We start from the raw sequence: 8,018 nt of genomic DNA on the forward strand, positions 1-8,018 counted from the left end.
TAAGTAGGCTCCAGGACTGGGGAATTGAAGCTCGATAGAAATCATCTGCCCCCCTCTTCAGGCCAGTCAAATCAAAACAGCACGTGAAAGGCACTGCTTTAGCATCCAACAGATAAAAGAAAGAATATGCTTTGACTTTCCTGGCCAAAATTTCCCCTCTCCCATGCTGTTGCACAATATGCTGTGCTGGGCTCAGAAAATATCTGCTCATATGCTATATGGGCACATCACTGTAAACTTTCTTATGATTCTCAACTTTCCTTTTTTTTTTTTTTTTTTTAAGAAGTCACTAGCTGTTACAGCACAGTGCCTCATCTGGAAACAGAGGTATTGCCATAGCTCACATGCAGCCTACAGGCTCTATTTAGACATTCAATTTGCAAACAGCTGCAGAGGTTTGAAACATTTGTGCCCTGCCCTTCTCTTCTCAAGCTGTTTATCAGGGTCCCTCGGGCATTGATTACTGCCCCCGTAGCTCTCCCAGCTGTTTGTGTGAGTGCTCCCTAACCCACTTCAAGCAGAATCAGCTGAGATAGCTTGAACAGTTTAAAGAGGAGCTATGCGCTAACTCAGTTGATTGTGCCTGAAGTGGGTTTAGGGAGCACTCAAACAAGTTGCTTTGTTAGCAGAAGTGAGGGGAGGGGTAAAGCACAATAACATCTTAAGCTGTTCCAGCTGGATCCAGAAGAGGACATCTGTCCATAGTCTGAGTAACAAAGAGACAAGTCCCTGGAGAACCTGGAACAAAAATTGTGCCATGAAACTATGATAACACACATCAGCTGATGGTCTTACAGAATGTGAAAACATTCGTTCATCCTGGTGATACATTGGAGATCAAGTATCTAATGATTATTTAAATGACTATAATGATAACTAATTCCTCAGGTAGAAGAGGAAGGAGGAGACACCTGATCTATACAGCTTACTCAATAATAGATTCTTCTGATGCCATCATCATGCGGCATTTGGAGGATATCATGGTCCTTCCCTCAGAACACAGCCATTGTTATTATCATTTCATGCTTTAAGCCCACAGGGATCATTATGTCCTTCCGCCCTATACACCATATAGGCCACAACAGTTAGCTGAGTTAGAGCTATACTGAAAGGGAAATGGACACCCAAGAAGTGTATGTAGTCTCAGTTTGACTATCTGTAGAGCCTGCCATGAGTTACATGACTGAAGCTATGCTGTTTTACGTGGGTTTGTCTACGCCCCTTTTCACCACAGCATCCAAATGCCTTCCAGGAATGTGTTAAGTGATGTGGCCAATGTCTGCCATTCTTTCATTTGAGTCTCAAAGGAAGAACTGTGTAGGCAGGAGTGGATTAGTTTTTTACTTTTTATTTTAGGGTTTTTATCTTAAAGTGTTGATGCTACTGTATGTTTACAATAAAGAAGGTAATCTAAAGAAGAAGAAGGTGTTGAAGTTATGATAACCCTTCACTCCTGTGAGAATTTATTCAACAGTAACAGAGCAGCCTCCAAGAAAGTCTTAGATAACTTTGAAAAAGTTAGCTTATGAGAAGCCGGCATCCAAGAAGAGGGTGCTTTTCATGCATCTATGCTAACTTTGTGTTATTAAGATGAACTGCACGTTGTGATCATGCGTCTTCAAAGCTGATAGTGTCATACCCAGATATATCGTGTTGCTATTTCAGAGAAGGGGTAATGGAAACCCAGCTTTGGTTACATATGTAATCTGCCAGGAGGAGACAGGGGTTTCTGAACAAAATGCATGCACAAGGTTAGTGACAGCTGAGAGTCCAGGGACATCACCAAATTAATTAGCAAGTTAACCAATTGTGTTTGCATACCCTCAAAGAAACGAGACTACAAAAAAGGTTTTCTTTGTTTACATAACCTTTCCCCTGCTTGAGATCAGCTTCAGTCAGCTTTTCTTCATTGCTGGGCTGATCTGTAAAAGCACTAGGCTATCTTGGTGGTACTGATAAGACCTAAGATTTGTTGAAGGACTGTACTGCCGGCATTTAGGTTCACATTGCCCGAACAATTTACCTGCAGGCCACATGTTCATGGTAACTTCTAGTTAAAGGGATAGTTGCAAGGGTATATGCTTTCATCACTCCTTATTTAGCGGACACCTTCATAGAGGCCCTGAGAACATTCTCCTGCACCTCTGCCTCCTCGCAAGAGAGCTCATCGGTATCTTGAATCAAGTAACATGAGGGTGAGGGAGCCCCATCACACATTCCCTGAAGTTTCTGTTCTGTCCAGCTATCATCCTCCATCCAAAATAATTTCAGCTATGTTTTTTTTTTTTAAAATTACTTTCAAATCTAAAATTTCAATCTCTAGATAAAGGGCAGGGTAGCACTCTTCCTTTAAACTTTGATTTTTGGCAAGTAGTAGAGAACTGCTATCAGATCGTGTTCAGTGAATTACTTTTGAGTTAGATAAACTACACCATCTGATTTTGTTCACCTGGCCAGCCAAAAAATGCGCTTACATCTTGGTCACAAGTACGTGATTGCAGTCTCAACTTGTTTTCTAACTAGCAAAACCGATGACAATGTAAAAAAGACTCAATTCAGAAGCTCAAAAAGTAGCAGCATGAAAGACAGGTCTTTAATCCCTTGATCGTCTCAAACATGAGGCTAGTTTAAGGGCACCTGTTATGCAGTTGTCATCATACAACCACTAGGAAAGGTCACCAAGTAATGGTGTTCACACACTAGCAATCACAGAGTATTACTCAATCATTGGAAAGTAAATTACCGGAGAAGCTTTCCCCTTGGCTGCAGATGAATCAAAGCCAAAAAAACCCAGCAACACACTGCAAACTATTCATACAAAGACATCTGTAGAGCACACATTAACCTATTGTATATTCCTTATATCTACATAGACCTGTACATGGCTATTTCTAAGACCATTCTCCAGCAGGGTACTTCAGTCCACCTGCAGTTTAAAGCACATGAATAGTCCCACTGAAAACAACAGCATTATCCATGTCCCTAAAGTTATATGTCATTTAAATAACTCTGCAAACCAGGGCCTAAACAAGCTTCAATTCCTGCCAAACAGTTGACCTGAATATATTGTGGCAGAAAACTATAGGCTGCCCATGCAAACAGACTAAAAAGTACTTGCTGTCTTTAAGTTATATTGGGGTCTTATGTTACAAGACAAGTTAAAGAGGGTTTGGTTGAGCAGGGACAGAGTTGTACGTCTTTTGCGGAATAGGTGACTTATTTCTGAGTGTCTTTCCTAGTTCTGTATCCCAGTGTTGTGGGATTCTTTACTTTCTTCCTAGATACACAGGTGAACGTTGCCATTTCTAGCACCCGTCTGTTCAAAAGAGGTTTTTGTCTCCCAGGTAAAAATCTTTATGTGCTTCTCAAGTTTCTGCAACATTTCCTGTGTCTGGTTTTTCTGTACTAGGGTTGAACAGAATCAGAATCCAATACTCCTGTTGGTGTTGTTTTACCAGCCGTGATATTACCAACTGCTTCCTACCTTCCTCTTCCTATAAATCACTCTAGATTTACTATTGGTGTGTATTTTCTTAAATTTTGCACAGTGACTTCCTACCTCTCTTTCCTGAATGGCCACTGTTAATTTAGATCTACTGAGAAACATTTTGGATTCTATTTATACCACATTCATCACCATGGTAGCTGAATGCCTTAGAAAGGATCTTTGAGGTAGAGGCTATGCAAAGCTTATTTTAAACCACTCCGATTCTTTGCCTTTAAAATTGAATTCTAACAACTTCATCTTACCCCAGCTGAGAAATTATTTCACAAGTAACAGTCTGAAATTTGAAGCCAGTCCAGCATGACCCAGGACCCAGTTTTAGTTGAGAATATCAACTGTAGTAACTCTAACACCTATGTAAATAATATACTTTGATTTAGAATAGTTCTCTAAGAGAAATTTTATGATATAGAACATTCATAATTTATGAAAGCAGCAGTTCCTCAAACTCAAGCAAAACCAGCAGACTTCCAGTAAACTGTCATGCTCACTTTCACCTCTGTTAACACACCTGTCTGCCTCGAAATCTAGTTATTATTAACTATACAGTAAAACTCTGCATACATATATGTATGTGTATATATACAATGACATAACTGCATTACATGGTTTTCAAACGGAACACAAAATTTTGTCCATATACTCAGTTCTGTGTACTTTGTGATGCTGCACCATGGAATTTGCCAAACATTACACCTCTCGTTTTAAAAATAATACATCAGAAGCTGTGTTTTTACATCAGGGGATTTTGCCTCTGCACTTCAGAAGAAATCTGGAAAACAACAGAAGGTCTACCAAGTACCTAAGGACGACCTACTCCATCTTCCTAAACAATACCAGTGATACACACTTAGGAATTGTAAATTTAAGAAAAGGAAAAAAGGAAGCCCATATTGAACATGGCAGTAGCATAAAGTCATCTGTATTTTTCAAGATTTTATGTTAATTGTAGTATTCACTTTGAAATTCCATCTTTGGGTTTTCAGTTTGGTATTCTTAGGAAAAAAGCTTGTATTATCTGACAATTTTTTCCCTCCCTCCAACTTGAACTCACTGGGCAACTTCAACCAAGCTTGAGTAAAGGATAGAGGCCTGAAAGATGTAAACATGTCCAGTAGCTGTGTAAAGAAAATAGCTGAGAGCTTACAGAGAAAGGCCAGTATTGCCCTCACAGAGAGATTGCAGCATCAGCACATCTATATTATTAGACAACAACAAATTAACATGGCAGAGGTAACTTCCCAGGTGCCACTACGTAAAGGACTATTTGCTTAAGTTGCCCAAAATGGCTACAGAAAGCCATCAGAATAGCGCAGAACACAGCAACACAGTGATAAATTTGTCCTTGTTGGAGCACGTATGGCCATACAAATCTATCTGCTTGGAAACAGATGCATTACAGCCAGTTCCAAAAATGGCAATTCAGGCTGCTTAGACACACCAAAAAAGAGAGAGATTTAAGTTCCTCCAGGGGTACTTCAGGATGCAAACAATAACCCCGCTCCACATATATAAGAACCACCCCCACTATGAGAAGTGCGTCATTCAAAAGCAACCGCGCACAGATGTATGGGCAGAACCTCCTATCCAATGGTTTCCATCCTTAAATAAAATTGCCTGCAGATTGAACTAACCCTCTATTACTCTAGCTTGAAAACTGCACATCTTGTCTCCTGTGCACTGAATGGAATATTTTCTTCTATCACTGAGTCATTAAAATACCATTCAAATAACTTTTATGCAGTGTAGTTTTTATCAATATCAAACATGTTCAAGCTTTAAGGTTTGGTAAGTTTCCCATAACATGCTGTTCATGAAGCATAGATCTGTTTGTCACAACGATGCCGTATGAAACCTCATCTGAGGCCCAGAAGAGTTGATGGTAATACAGAACTGATTTCTTCATACGGACCGTGAAGCAAACAAGAGATCACAATAATCTGATGAGAGATGATCTTGACATCCTCCAGCCCAGCCTACCTCTGCAGATATGTCAGCTAGACTCGTTTGGACAAGCAAATCAGTTTGTTGTTTATTTTCTTTTCAAATACATCAAATGAGTCAACACATCAACAAAGCAGCAACATATTTTTCCAGTTACTAAACGCATTTGTTAACCAGCCAAACCAAAGATATCAAGAAGCCTCTTTGTGGAGATGAAGTCTTTGGTTCTCCGAGTCACCACAAGCACTGTCACACACAACACAAACATCATTTTGATTTAATCAGGCTTCAAGAAAACATTTATCATAGCTGAATACAGCTGTCCAAAATCATGGAGATCCAAACTGCACGTGACGGGATCAATCCCAGAGGCACAAAAAGGGGTCTGACCAAGGCTTGCCGCAGGAGTAGGGCACTAGCTGGTCTGAAGCACCATTAAAAGCAACATGCCATTCCTCATCTCCTAAACCCCTGCTACTTATACCAAATATCTTTCCGAGTCTGCGTTTAACTTTCTCAAGCAGCAGAACTGTTTTTTAAAAAGGCTTTTGAGGAGAATCTTGTGAATTTTTCAGGTTGCAACAAGTCACACACCAGAAGGGCTCTGAGGCTGGTACTGGCACACAGTACTTGGAGGTGGAAACGCAGCCTTCCCCAGAGGCCAGGGCCTAATTCTCTTCAGTAACACGAAAATCCTGGCATATTCTTTCTGCCAGTAGGGGAATGGGCTGATTCCTTCTCCAAGGCCTTCCCACAAAAAGATTCACAAAAACGGAGATGGACCTTACTTCTAACTCAAGCAAATATATCTTTATTGGGCATTTGCATATTAAAACTGATTAAGAATCCCCAAAATCTCTAGTTGGACTTAACTCACTGCAAGTATTCATCCATTTAGCAGTAAAAATGCTGAGTATGGGGTATTGTTTTGACTCCAAGTTCACAGGTCCAACATCCAACAGCTGTCACCTACTGCAGAGTGCTCGGACCTATGGTGGTAGTCCTGTTGACAACCGTCCATTGATTTACGCTTTTTTTGCTTCTCTACCCCAAGCACCATAAAGGTTTATGCCAGCCTTAGCATTTCTAAGTTATACAAGGTCACCATCAAAACTTAATATTTCTCTGCATGAGATATCAAAGGAAACCCATCTTCCCAAACTAGCATTTTCTTCTTCTGCTATATGGAAAAAGGTAATTTTCTCAAATACTCTTTGCTGCTTCTTCCCCCTCAGCTCCTGTGTCTCCACTAATACCTCCCTGCATCCAGCTCCACTTGTTTTGGGGGGCTGAAATATATGTCAGCTAACAGACAAACGACTTTTCCATGAAGTATAGAATTTTGCTAATGAATTATAAAATGTTTTGATACTACTACTGTATAAAGGCAAAACTCGATGGTTCAAGCCTCCTGTATCATAGCTTCAGCATTTGCAAAAACGAAGACTTTCAAGTCTGTGAACACCTGGTTTCACACAATACCTTCACGTACACCACAAAGCAACAGGTCTGTTCGGCAACTGGAAAAAAAAAAAACAATTGCAGCACCTGTAAACATATGCAAACTGTTCCTAATCTATATATCTCAGCTATGGGTAGCAGTGACGACGCAGCAGCATGAAGTGGGCTGTGGGTGATTAACCAAGTGGGTGGCTCTTCCACTGATCTCTTCACCCTGCTTCTTGCCCAAGCAAAGTAGATCACAGCTAAATCAAATGTATTTACCCACACTAGAAGCAGACCCCCAACTGAGGCAGACGTGCATGTCCACTCCACTATTCCGTGAGTCCTTGCATACCAAATTTCCTCTAGCTTGTAATCCCACTCAGAGGAATGTTAAGGTTTGTAGCCACTCTTTAGAGCAGCTAAGGAAAAAGTACTTCTGTGGTACTTGTGTGGGTGCTGTGCCTTTCCTCAGATGGTTTGGTTTTGTTGTTTGTGGGGGTTTTTTTGCATAAAGTCAGCTATGATTACAGTAGCTGAGACTATCACATCATGAGGTTGAAAGTAAGAAAGATTATCAGTAGATGCAAGCAATGAGGTGAAGATTCAGTACTAATAATCTCAAAGCCTGACAACAAGAAAGTGGGCATCACACACTGACAAAATAAGCAGACGCAGTCAAGCAGATGCACCCTTTACAATAGAGCAAGTTTTTCTTCTTACCTATTTATTGCAGACCCACTATTACTTTTCCACTCAGCCAGGCACTCTAGCTCCCTCAGGAAGGTATGGAATTGGCATGAAAAAAATAGGAAAGAAAAAAGTTTCTTACTGTTTGAAAAATGTATCTGCTTCACAGCTTTACGGATTAAATACGGGATTCTAGTGTAATTCAGGAGCTCGGAGTTACAGAGAGTGAGGCAATAGTTTAAAGATTATCCAGCAGTCACAATCTGCCCAGCACACTGCAGGAACACAGCCACTGCATCATCACTTTGTAAACCCTTACTTTCTAATGACAAAGTCATGGCTCATCTCCGTGTGCCACACCCCTGCCCCCAGCCATTCCTGCTGGAATGAGAAAAAAGCATAACATAAGGGGCTTGTTCTATATTGTACTTCTCTA

Source organism: Calonectris borealis, chromosome 2, assembly GCF_964195595.1.
Source record: "Calonectris borealis chromosome 2, bCalBor7.hap1.2, whole genome shotgun sequence".
Taxonomy (NCBI): Eukaryota; Metazoa; Chordata; class Aves; order Procellariiformes; family Procellariidae; genus Calonectris; species Calonectris borealis.